The 14,093-nt window shown below is 37.4% G+C and overlaps 1 protein-coding gene and 1 pseudogene across 2 annotated transcripts in view; both read left to right on the top strand.

Moving 5' to 3' along the window:
- LOC118676976 (limbic system associated membrane protein) overlaps window positions 1-14,093 on the top strand; it is a 649,066-nt gene that overhangs the window by 199,213 nt on the left and 435,760 nt on the right. The gene's annotated exons all lie outside the window — the stretch shown is intronic.
- Window positions 6,182-6,494, top strand: LOC118676977 (annotated as a pseudogene).

Genomic DNA, 14,093 nt, shown 5'->3' with positions numbered 1-14,093 from the left:
TTTTCTTTGCACTATATTAGCATTTCCCAAATCATATCTTTTGAATATTTGTTCTGCAGAAAAATAATTGTATTACATTTATTTTTTTCAATTACAGTTGACATTCTATATTAGTTTACATTAGTTTCCGGCATACAGCATAATGGTTAGACATCTATATAATTTATGAAGTATTCCCCTGATCATTCAAGTACCCACCTGGCACTATACATGGTTGTTACAATATTATTGACTGTATTCCCTATGCTGTTTCTTTTTACATCCCAATGACTATTTTGTTACTGTCAATTTGTACTTATTAATCCCTTAATTGTACTACATTTAAAAATATATGTTTATGTTCAAACAGTTTGGTGGATAGGATTTTAAGCCTTCAATATGTTTATATGGATTGTGAAATTTAAAAGAGCATATTATTATATAAAATATCTGAAACATGTCCCAAGGATCTAAAACATGCCCCACATACTCCATGAAGCATAATTCCAGGATGTGCATTACACTTCAGAATTGAAAGTGATGGAAAAAGGTCTTATAATAAATAGGAGTTTCAATTTTCAATATCAAGAAATTCAAGTACTCATGCCCTCCAGTCACGAGCAGAGAATTAAAAATTGGAATGTGGAAGAAAAGATACATTTCATTTTTCAGAAGAGGACTTGTTTTTGTTATAAGTTAACACATTTAGAAAAAAATGTCTTCCTTTTCTAATAATCTACACTAAAAAGCAGTCAGCTCTGATGCTAATTTTATGGTTGAGTTTTAAACAATAAGTCATTTTCCTTTGGTGAAATGGATTTCTTATTTGATTGAATGAATGAATGAATGAAGTTTTGAAGCCTCAAAGCTGACTACAATGTCTTTCACCATGTATGTCCTTTTTTTTTTTTTTTTTTTTTATCCTCACCTGAGGTTATTTTTCCATTGATTTTTAGAGAGAGTGAAAGAGAGAGGGAAAGACAGAGAGAAATATCAATTTGAGAGAAACACATTGATTGGCTGCCTCCTGCATGTAGTCTGACCAGGGCCCGGGTGGGGGAGGAGCCGAGGTATGTGCCCTTGACCAGAATCAAACCCAAGGCCCTTTGGTCCACAGACCCACGCTCTGTCCATTGAGCCAAACTGGCTAGCGCCACCATGTATGTCTTTTGCTAAATTTCACCTTTTTATCATCAGGCAGGATTTGGTCATCTCAAATTGTTCTCTGGGTATGCCCTTTCATTCTTTCTTATTTCTCCTAATATTCTTATCCCAAAAGAAGTTAAAATGAAAAATGGAAAGTGATGGAAAAAGGTCTTATAATAAGTAGGAGTTTATTTATTCTCCAATCCATGGGATCTATGATTAGACCATAAAAGGCGAAGAAAAGCCCCTATCCATCAAGAAAAACAGAAGAAAACTGAACTATCACAGAAAGAGTGTGCACAGAGATAGTCTGTGTCCTTTGCAGCCAACTCCAAGATCCGTGATCTCACTGTATTTTTTTCTAACAGCCAAGCCTTAAAGTATTGGAGCCAATAGTTGTGCACATGCCAGCTGCCAGTCAGCAGTTCTTTGCTCAAACCAGATTGTAAGTTCAGCACTTCAAGTGGAGAGTCTACAAACCAGTCAGCAGGAGAATTCTGTGCTGTTCACAGAGCATGTTGCTATGCCTTCTGGAACTAGGAGGGGAGACTCAAATAAACCATGTGACCGTTACAAATTGGACTGCAAAGTGGAATTCATAGAGGTCACAGAATATCAATAACTCACCTTAAACTAGTAGTAATTTATTATCATTTCTACTCTGGCCCATTTTCTTCACGCTGCTTCATTACTTCAAGGTCCATTTTTTCTTGTGTCATCATATAATCTAGTCTATCATTTCTTAATTAAAATGTGGCTGCACATTTTTTTTCTTGCAAGCTCCCATATATTTTAAAGGGCAGTTTCCTTTTCTACAAGATTCTAAGGAATTATGAAGGGAAACTGGAAAAACAATCAACTGTGTAATTTAGCTTTGTCAATGCCACACAACTTAGCTCATTGTCAGGCATAAAGGCAAGGCAAGGAGTAGGGAGGGAAAAATAAATTTCCCTTGCTTACTAATTTCTTACTCCTTTAGTAAAAGGATGCTTCTAGTTGGTACAGGCTTCTCCTTAGTTTGAGTAGTTCAGCAGCTGCTCAGAAGCCCATCTGACATCCATCAAAGCCCAGCTAGGTTCATTTAACCTAATAGCTCTACTTTCTTGGTGTTTAAGGCCTGTGCTCATCTGAGATTCAGGACCTTCCTTGTCTCAGGCAGCAAATGTACCCTGTTGCTTAACAACAACAACAACAACAAAAATGCTTCTCAAACAGTCCCCTTTCTCAGGCTGAACTACTGGGAGCTAGGATTGATTTTCTTCCCTTGGAACTTGAGATGCTCTGCAGCCAAGCCAAAGCCTTTACAATGCATCTGGGAAGCTTCTGTGGGGCTCCACAGACTGTCAGCAGGCTTTCCATCTAGATATTGAATGGACCAAGTGAACCTTTTTCTCTAAACATCTTTGGTTGAAAGGACTTTTGTAAGTTGCCTTTGCACAAGTACAGATGGCTCACTAAGAGAATATCAACTCTGTTCTTTAATCTAAGGAATCTAATTTTACATTCCGTAATGTCTGAGAACAGACATCAGAGAAGTCATATGGTTGCATTTACTACCGTTTTCTTGAAAAGCTGTTACCTGGCAATGCTAGCGAAGTGGAGCGAAACATGGATGACTGTGGAATTTGGAGGACTATATTTAGAATTTCCAGGACATCATTTGATGGCTCCCCAGCATCTCCTCTTGTACTAATTTCAAAATCCATGTGGAGAACTGTTGGTTCAATGTGTGTTTCTCTAAATGTGCTTAGTTCACACACCATGACCAGGGTCTTAACTTTGAGAGATGAACCATATGATGATCCCCATCTATAAACTGTGGGGATATGTTTCTGGCTGAAAATGAAGCAAAGGTATCTCACAGATTCAAGGCCTTAAGGGGTAGAATGTCCAAGGTGTGACATTGTTAGAGTACAAAAGAAGCCTCCTAGAGTGCTAGATAAATTCCACAATTACTTACCTGCTGAATTTTTCCCCCAATCTTGGATGATGACCAAGATGATGAAATTATATGTTCTGAGCTGTGTTGAAAATCCTTTCATCAACTGTGTCCTTTTTTCTGCTCCTTTCTTTTGATTCATTCTCTCCATGAAGTCCTTACTCACTTCCATCTCAATGTGCCTTCCCTTTACATAGACTCTCATTTCACTCCGAGCGTCAGAGCCATTAGCCTTCAATTGTCCACTTATAACTGCTTTGTATAACTTAGCTTTCTTTCTTCTAGTGAATGTATTAATTCTTTGACATCAAGAGTTTTTCACTGTGTTTATAGCCCTTGGAGCCCTTGACATAATCCTAAGGTTCACACTTGGATTTCATTAAGCACATGTTTATTGATTAATTGATTGCTATTCCTTCATGAAGTGTAGGGCACTGTTGCATGACACTAATGAAAAAGAAGCTGTGCCCTAGACTTACGGGGAATCCCTTTGTCGCTTATATACATGTCTGACTACTATGTTGTACACCTGAAACTAATATAATACTGAATGTCAAGTGCAATTGGAAAAAAATTAAAATGGAAAAAAACAGAAGAATCTGTGACCCTCTGATAGAAATGGGAGGCTAAATTTAGAAAAATGAGTGGAAGATGAAGAACTTGGCTCTCACCAGGTTTGGTCTTTGGGGCGGGGAGAAGTCAGATTTTCTCACTCAAACACTGTTATGATCAGTGATTGAATTTGTCAGGACTTTGTCCCATAAAAAGAATCAGACTTTTTTACTGCATCAAGTGTTAAAAAAAAATCAGGCCTCAGATCTAATTAATAATTACATAAGAGCCAATTTCACAGCTCATTACTTCAAACAGCCCTATAGGAGGAATTTGAAAGGGGGCTTAAACAAACATGGGCGTTCACGTTTGTAGTCCTCATGGCGACCCATCGCTAAATGGAAGAAACGTGAAACTTTTTTGTGTTTCCTCACCAACTGATAGTTTTTGGCTCCATTAGTCCAGACTGTGACACAAAAGAAAAAGGATCAGGAGAAAATTTAAAGTCCAACCCCCTTGGTTTGCTTCACTAATAAGGCTACCAACTTTTAGTCAGTTTCCTCCTCCTCTCAACCCTCCCTTTCTCCGTTCATTTTGTTTAACTGAAGGCAATTCATCTCGTTTTAATTAATTTTTACTTGCAGCATTATCATTCTGAGCATAAAGGCAAAAAGTTTTTCTTTTTAATTACAAAGCTAACAGCATTAATTACCAGTACAGTAAATGCATTGGCGCCTGCAAGCTGAGTGGGTTCCAAGGAGCTGAGGCAGCAATTGGTAAACTTCTCAACAGCTGGAAAAGGCTTAGTCACAAAGGAGAGACCTTTCAATGGCAAAAATCCGAAGGCTGTCTTCATGCTGATTGAGCCACTGTTTAATTGAAAGTGACAGAGCCTATGGACTAGGGGAAATGCTATTTTATTACAAGGAAACGTTATTCATGGTGTCTCTCTGGACTTTTTGCTGGGTCAACTGTCAAATGGGAACCTAAAAATCAAACAAATTTTGAAATAAATGAAAATAACCACAATGGCATAACACTACAGTATGGGTGAATATAATATCAAATGCCCTTTTTATACCACCCATTTACTTTTTGCTACAAATTAAGAAACATTCTCATGATGTGCTAAAATGCCAAAACCCAATACCTAGTGCATGGCTGGACAGCACTGGCCAACATTTGCATATTAAACTGCTAAAGACAAACAAAAGTGTTCTTTCTATCCACAAGCTTGAAAGTCTCAAAAAGTACACCACAACAGAGCCTTCCAAGGGTTTACCCTCTCACAACTTATGGGCATTCTCATTTGCCAAACAAAATGTTAGAAAGAAATATCCCTCCCACTCTGTAGATGGCTCATTGAACAAGTACGCCCCTATTTCTACCCCAACATTTTCTTAACCTGCTGCCAAAGATTATAAACAATCCTACACCTCTATCATTATCTGCATACAGTTCAGTAATTTCCTCCCAGATGATCTCCTACGTTTCTAGACATTTCTACATGCTTATTAAAAACCTTCCTTCCTCTTATAACTCCTTTTCCTTGTAATTCAGTAACCTCCTTTTTATCTCTCCATTATATTTTTTTAGTCAATAACTGATCATTGAAAACCTACCTGTACCACCTGTAAGATCTGAAATTATTTAGGGAAAAAGAGAATCAGGCCTAATTACTGAAGGCCTTATAGATCCCCTTATACCAGCCGTGGGCAAACTACGGCCTGCGGGCTGGATCCGGCCCGTTTGAAATGAATAAAACTAAAAAAAAAAAAGACTGTACCCTTTTATGTAATGATGTTTACTTTGAATTTATATTAGTTCACACAAACACTCCATCCATGCTTTTATTCCGGCCCTCCGGTCCAGTTTAAGAACCCATTGTGGCCCTCGAGTCAAAAAGTTTGCCCACCCCTGCCTTATACCTTCTTCAGAAACTACTAGAGACATAAACTCTTCTCTTTTGAGTTTTGCCATCCTTTTATCCAATGCATAAAATTTCAAATAAATATAAAATAATACATTTTATTTCCATTTATAATTTTATTATTGAAAGAGTAAAAATTAATTTCCTTCTATAGATATAAAATGTTTCATAATGATTTTATGTAGAAGTATAATTTGTGGCCTCATGTATGAACTTAACCACAAATCATGAAAGACTTTCTATGGAGAAAGTGTGTTGTCAGTTCCAAATGACTGAATTATAAATGGAATTTTGGAATTTTTCCTTTGTATATTGGAAATTGCCTGTAATTATTGGTATCTAGGAGTGCAATTCAGTGTTATCCAACTAGCAGATTTATCTCTAGCCTATCAAAATTTATTATTTATTTTTTTAAATACAATGTGATTTATTTATAAATTAGAACAAATTAACAATGAACACTTTCAGAAGTTGAAAAAGGACACCAACAGTACTAAATACATAGCCTTTTAATTTTCTTTAAATTCGGAGTTTTAATTATACAAAGATGAGTAGTCAATTAGGTAACCTAAAAATATTTACTTATTAAACTATATTAATACTTTCAATTTGCCTGGGAGGAGGGGAACGAGGATCGAGATGGTCTACATCGAAAACAGACAAGTGTTGGACAGCAGGAGTCAGTCCCCATGGAGATTATCTTTGATAACAGATTTCTTCTGGGGAATAGCTGAGTTCATGGTTTTGTTTTTCAAAACTCTGCTTCAGAAAGATATGAAAAAGAGAAGAGGCTACGGAAACTCATCTGATTCCAGATATGATGATGGAAGAGGGCCCCCAGGAAACCCCCCCAAAAGAATGGGTCGAATTAATCATCTGCGTGGCCCCAGTCCTCCTCCAATGCCTGGTGGATGAGGAAGGTAAATGTCTGCTCTAAGAAGCAGACAACTGGACATGCACATTCATAGTGGAAGGAAACCATCAAGCAGTGAAGGGCTGACCAGGATGGACAAGTAAATGAACGTGTATGTCTAAACAAGAATTACTCTGTGTCCTCACAGACGAATGAGGTCGTGTTGGGAATTCCCTCAAAGGGATCTGGCATGACTGACATGCAATTCTATAAATGCACATGTTTGTGTCATTATCTTTTTGTATAGTTTATTCAACGTTTTAAATAAGCAGGAATTTCCAGTTAATTTTAACTCTTTGGTATTAACATTGATTTGAATTTAGATTTCATTTGTAAATACTCTGAGGATATATTATAACTTCTAGGTTTCCTTTGGTTTTTCTTAAATAAGTAAATGAATTGTGTAAAATCTTGAGAATGTGAAAGACAAATGTTTCTGTTCATTTTTTCTCTCAGTATTTTCATTTGGTAGAAAAAGACTATAATCCCCCCAAGAAAACATTTTTAAAAGGAATTCTGGTGTCTTTTGATTGTGAAATTTCTATGAGGAAGCTTACAAACCATAATGGAAAAAAATTTAGAGAAAATTAAGTGCTGGATTTATTCAATTTTTAATAAAACATGACAGTTACTTGGATTTGAATTTGTCAAATATTTTACTACTTGTTAAATCCCACTGAATGTCTTGAACCCTAGAGCAAGGTGATAGAGCTGATATTTCCCAAGCAGTACCTCAGGTTATCATTTGAAAGAGCCTGTAGGAAATACTAGATGAGATAGTGAATAGGCTACCTGCTTATCCTAAAGACCCTAGCTTCCTTCATGGATTAATGCTAATCTTCTTTGGAAAATCTGTGCTAGTTTTCTTATTGCACCCACCTTTGCTTTACTTGACATGTTTTCTATATTGATAGCACTTAAAATTGACCTCCCTTATTTTGGCAAATCATTCTCACATTTAACAGGAACAAAGTAATTACAACTGATACCACAATAACATAATAATGGTGATGAAAATCACAATAATAGTAATAGCTATCATTTAATTGAGTACTTTCTGTATTAATAATTAATTTATTATCTTTATTTTACAAATAAAAAGGTGAGGCTCAGAGTGTTCAATGTTTTGACCAAAGTGACGTGATTAGTAGTGAAATCTGAACTAAAACCTAAGTCTATCTAATTAAAGAGTCTGAGCTGTAAATATTCTAGGGGTACTAGTGATGAAGTTATACATTTAAATGTGTCTCTTCCACACTGGATATACTTTAAGAATTGTTAATGGCCCAGCTGGCATGGCTCAGTGATTGAGGGTCAACCCATGAACCAGGAGGTCATGGTTCGATTCCCAGTCAGGGCACATACCCAGGTTTCAGGCTTGGGTATGCCAGAGGAAGCTCATCAACAGTTCTCTCTCATCACCAATGTTTCTATCTCTCTCTTCCTCCCTCTGAAATCAATTAAAAAAAAAACACCTAAATCAAATGATAGTTAATGTATCACTTAGCCTTGGGAACATTGATTTCTCATCAATACTATCACAGGAGGTTCTATGAAAGGATGTTTTCTATAATACTGCACCACCTCTTCAAGAGTTTAGATGAGTGTTGGAAAGACTGGAGCCTGCATACAATAAGGAGGATTTGAAAAACAACATTAAATTTGTAGAAACAGACAGGAATGATGTTCTCTTCCATTTGAAGGCAGGCTCTACTAATTCACGCATCTCATATTTTGTCTCTATGGCCTGGCTTACATTACTTTTTTCCAAGATTGTACTTTTTATGTACAAATATGTATCAATGTGTTTAGATAGCTATGTAATTAATATGAATTAGTAGAATGTTGAATGCTTTATCATTATTCTTCTTTGAACCGATACCAGCATGACTGAATTTTGGTAAGACTTAAAATCACAGCTGTTGCCAGGCTAAGCAAAATCATATGATTGAAAGTTATAATCTTTTAAAATGTGAACCAACTATCATTTCTGTTGTTTATATGTGAGGTGTCATCCATAAATTTCATAAAATGGGTTACAGAGAAGAGAGAAGAAAAGAGGAAAGAAGGGGCAAGATAATAATAAGAGATATAAGAAAGATAGGAAAGATGAAGCAAAAATAGAGAAGAACAGAAGGAATAATTCTATTTTAAGAGGAAAATAGTTTGGAAATAAATAAATAAATAAATAAATAAATAAAATCAGTTAAGCAGGGTAAACCTAGACTTTGAATGCATGTTATACTACGACACTTAACAAATATTTATTAACCATTTGATATGTGCCTGGGAATCAGGTAAAAGAAGTGAGGTTTTAACCCATAAATATTAGATAAATACATATTCTGACTAATGCTATGATGAAAACATGCATGGGAGGTATTCCTTAGATTGGGTGGTTAGATAAGATGACTGGTTAAATTGAAACCAGAAAGATGAGAAGGGTCTACCTATGTGAAGAGAAGTTCAAGAGATGCTTTATAGATATAATGGACAAGAATGGCATAGATAATACTGGGAAATGTTCACAATATAGCAGTCATTTCATGACTCCTAAGCAAGTGACTCTGTGATTATTTAGATACCTCACTATGAAAGGGTGGGTGTAGAGGAACTTGAAGCAGAATGGCAAACCCAAGGTTCACTCTCCAGAAGAACACATTAAATTCCTTGATGCTAATGAAATAAATAATTAGGATAAAACACTAATGCATATTTGGGGGGGAGGGTAGTATATAAATTTGTTACAGAGTGGAGGGAGAAGAAAGTAAGGGCTACAAAATACTATTCAGTGCTGGTGTGTGGGCATAGGGTAGAAGGGAAATTTGAGGGGCCTGGTTTCTCAGATTCTTCTTCAGGAGAGGTTAAAAGAGCTAGTCTTCCTATAATAATAATGTCAGACATGTACTTTATAAAGCCCATCTGTGATATGTCTACATTACACACACACACACACACACACACACACACACACACACACACACACATACACAAAGAACAACAACCCTGGAAGGGATTAAACCTTCTAACATATACTTTTGCAAGGATGTAGGCCATAAAAGGATGGCCCAGTGATCAAAAGCTAAGATCTATAGGCCAGAGGATCTTATCACTGTGAGACAGTTATGAGAACAGCTTCTGATGATAAAACAGGGTAAATGGACTGCTCTGTCCCTCCAGCAATGGTCAGCAATAGGATAAGGGAGAACCAAGGAGTACCAAAAGAACATGTAATATGCTGGGATCACCTTCTAGTAGAAGTGAACTAAATGGCAATTTGTCAAACTTCGGTGTTATCTCTCTGGGATAGACAAACAACTATTTTCAGAAGCTGAGGAGACAGGCTCTTCTCTGAGGAGGGGACTTGATTATAAACCATGAGTGATTCTGGGCCAGGTGCCTAACATTCAGGAGAGTGGGATAAGGGTGTGTGGAGATTCGTGGTTGTCGTTCCTCAGAGCAGCTTATGAAGTTTGGGAGGAGAATTAGAAAAACCCATCAATTGTTTACTGGTCAATTCATATATAAGTGAAATCATATGACATTTTTCTTTCTCTGTCTGACTTATTTCACTGAGCATAATGCCTTCTAGGTCCATCCATGTTGCAAATGGTAAGATTTTATTCTTTTCTTATGGCTGAGTAATATTCTATTGCACATATGTACCACATTTTCTTTATCCATTCACCTATTGATGGGGACTTAGTTTGCTTCCATATCTTGGCTGTTGCAAATAATGCTGTCATGAACATAGGGGAGTATCCTATATAATAAAGCAATAGTATGCAAATTGACCATCACTCAAACACACAAGATGGCTGCCCCCATGTGGTCAAAGGTGGCCACCCCCATGTGGACACAATATGGCTACCAAAAGATGGCCAGCAGGGGAAGGCAGTTATGGGTGATCAGGCCTGCAGGGAAGTACAGTTGGGGGGGACCAAGGTCTGTAGGGGAGGGCAGTTGGGGGTGACCAGGCAAGAAGGGGAGGGCAGTTAGGGGTGACCAGCCTGGCAGGGGAGGGCAGTTAGGGGCAATCGGGCTGGCAGGGGTGCAGTTAGGCGTTGATCAGGCTGGCAGGGGAGTGGTTAGGGGGTGATCAGGCTGGCAAGGAGAAGTGGTTAGGGGCAATCAGGCAGGCAGGCAGGCAAGCGGTTGGGAGCCAGCAGTCCTGGATTGTCAGAAGGATGTCTGACTGCCCCTTTAGGCCTGATCCCGGCTAAAGGGGAGTAAGATATCCCTTGAGGGGGTCCCAGATTGGAGAGGGTGCAGGCTGGTCTGAGGGACACACACATCCCCTCTGCACTGGGCCTCTAAGATTATATATATATATATTTGGGTGTGTTTTTTTTTAAAATATATTTTATTGATTTTTTACAGAGAGGAAGGGAGGAGAGTGATAGAGAGTTAGAAACATCGATGAGAGAGAAACATCGATTCAGCTGCCTCTTGCACACCCCCTACTGGGAATGTGCCCACAACCAAGGTACATGCCCTTGACTGGAATCGAACCTGGGACCCTTCAGTCCACAGGCCGACACTCTATCCACTGAGCCAAACTGGTCAGGGCTATTTGGGTGTTTTTTTTTTTGTTTGTTTTTTTTTTAATTAGTGTTTTGGATTTCTACAGATAAATACCCAGAAGTGGAATTGCTGAGTCATAAGGTAGTTTTATTTTTAATATTTTGAGGAAACTTCATAATGTTTTTCATAGTGGCTGCACCATTTTTCAATTAGGGGTCAATTGTATCCACTAAATAGTCCATATTCAAATTTTCCCTAAATGATTTCTAACATACCGTTTACAGCTGATTGGTTCAAATTACTATTGAAGTCCATTCATTGAGCTAAGTATTTAATTTATAAGCTGAGAAAATCTGTTTCTGATCAATAAATCAAAAGTACTATAGATTTAGTCATTTAACAAATATGAATTAATACTAAGCACTTCCTAGAGGCCAGACCTACTGTCCTAGTTGCTTGGTATATATATGGTGAACAAAATAGCCAGGGACTAACTTGGAAGGTCATTCTAGGGCTGGCCGAACTATCACAGGGCAACATGGTCTCACGAGTGTTGCTTTAAGCTGAATGGCTAGAGGACAGTGTCTATAGTGACAGATCAAAGGCTGCCTTTTCTTTTGTGCCTTTGACTTCTGTAAGGTAGACAGGCTTTTGCTTCCTTAGTTACATGTTTACAGGCACTTTTTAGACCAGAATGATTAATGAGGAGCTAGAAATTGAACAGGCTCTCCAGGTGATAAGGAACATTTTGAGCCCAGAAAAATATATCCTTTTTATCTGTTTGCCTTTTTCTTTTAAACCAAATGTCTATTGTGTTATCTAGTTCTGGATTCTCTATCTTTTGTCATATTCCATTGGAATCTGTGAGTGAGTTGAAAAGTTATTAAAAGAAGAAAAGAAAGAAACTGAGAATGAGTGTATACCATTTTTGTTTTTTTAATATATTTCTTAAGGAGGGCCTATGCTGGGGTTCATGTCCCAGCATCAAGAAGGGTTCAGGAATCTGGAAAAGGCTGTGCGCAAATGACATAGAAATCCAGAGACTAATAAAGAGTCCCAAGACGAGTTGTAGTTTTGAAATGCATTGGGGGTCAAAGGACCTTCAGCTAAAGTAACTGAAGAGTACCTCCTTCTCTAGGACCCTTGCTTTTATTAACACAATTTGTCCTAAGGCAAGGTGGAGATAATACACTTCAAAGGGTAAGGTTTCAAAGGGTACAGAAGCATTGTCAGTTTGGGGAATAGCCTACGGCTGTTCAGGTGTTTGGCCAGTAGGAGGCAATCACATGTAGATTAAGATGCCCTTTAACTGTCTGGCAGCCACAATCAGTTTCCTATTCAGGTTTGGGGAAATGCCTTTAGCCATTCCCAACAGGTGACTACATGTGTGACTCAACCCTGTTGAGTCCCAAGTTTCATCAATCTTTTGATGAAACTCTTAAAATTATGACATGCTGGAATTGGTCTAAGGCAGGCCTAAGAAGTATGCTTCCTAATATTGCTCACCTGTTTCTTGGATGTATTATGCAAATGACTGAGTGCAGAAATCTTCACTAAAATGCTTAGCAATCCTTGGGTGAAGGGTCTAATTAAGGGAGCATTACTATTTTTATTATTTTCTGGGAATGGTTTAAAATAATTATGGTTGGATAATATGAATAGTGGTACCTTGAAAGACCTAACCCGGCAGCCTGGTAGGGAGGTTATGATCTTGGAGTCGTAAGCCTCGTTGAGTCATTAAGTAACAGAGAGCACAATCTAATTAAATTTGACATCCTCACAAGGGGGATCATACCCACAGGTAGTACTACAGCATGACACTTCAGGAAGAATTTTTATTTTTTAAAGAAAGTTCATTAAAAAGAGACTGAGGGGAAAAGTTTGAAAAAGAAAATTTATGAAATCAGCAAAGGAGCCACTTTAAAATATCCCCCTGGAGAAAGAATTAGACCTGTGAAAGCATCAGCAGTTTCCAAAGGGTTGTACAATCATCTGTGCAGTTGGTATGCAGGCAGGGTCAGACCTCAGGCAGCCGCATTGTGGGACTGGCATCTGAAGCAGTCTCGGTAGCTAAATGCTATCACATGCCCACCGTATCATTAGGGAACGCAGCCCTTTTCTTAATGTTAAACAAAAGTGCTATAATATTTACATTAAATACCAAATCTTCCAGAGGATAATGTACAATAGCACCACTTTCATAAAACTTTAATTTTTACTTTTTCATGTTTCTTTCAAACCTCTGTTCATATGAACATGTATTTTACATGGCTGAGATACTAGTGCGCAAACCCATTTTGTGATTTGCTTTTTTATGTAACATGATAGGCTAACCATTTTCAGTAGCTTTCAATTCTTATATATTTCAGTGTTAAGTGGCTTCATAATATTTGACTGAATTTATATGCCACACTAGAAAATTCTATTTTTGGACATTTAGATTGGTTCTAATTTTTCATTACTATAAATAAATTTCAATTAATTTTTTGACCCATTTGAACAGTTCAGGTCTAATGTAAATACTTAATAAATATTTGGTGAAGGGATGAATACAATTATGTTTGTCCTTTCTAGGCTAGTATTACCAGGAATGTCATTCTGTTTTTGGAATTTCTATTACTTATCCAACAAGTTGTATAATTTACAATGTCACCAGATTGTATGAATACCTTTTACTCTCAACCTCTCCAGTAGTTGTTATTTGTTAAACGTTAAAAACAAATCTAGGCTAATAGTTTCTTTAGTTTGCATGCATTGCATTGTGTCTATTACACAAGAGAGTATTTTACCGTTTATGCAGTTTATGTATTTTGAATAGGGGATTTCTGTGGAAAAACCACAAAAGTCCATTCAAAAATGGGTGAGAAGATAAAAGATGAGACAAAAAAAGAGCAGCAGAGGTAAGGAAGATGTTAAATCCCTTCACAGAGCCCACCCCTGGCTTCTGTGAAATCATCCTTTCTTCCTTTCCCCATGCCCCGGTAGACACTGTTCACAGCACAAAACTCAAATGTATTCCTGACACCCAACTTCACATCCACACTGAAAATCCAACCAACATAACCAGAAAGGAAAATAATGAGGTTAATCCTTTTCCCATCTCACATTTA

This window comes from Myotis myotis, unplaced genomic scaffold, assembly GCF_014108235.1.
Source record: "Myotis myotis isolate mMyoMyo1 unplaced genomic scaffold, mMyoMyo1.p scaffold_m19_p_2, whole genome shotgun sequence".
NCBI classification, from domain to species: domain Eukaryota; kingdom Metazoa; phylum Chordata; class Mammalia; order Chiroptera; family Vespertilionidae; genus Myotis; species Myotis myotis.
The sequence above is the reverse complement of the archived record's forward strand: the minus strand, read 5'-3'. Positions and strand labels throughout refer to the sequence as shown.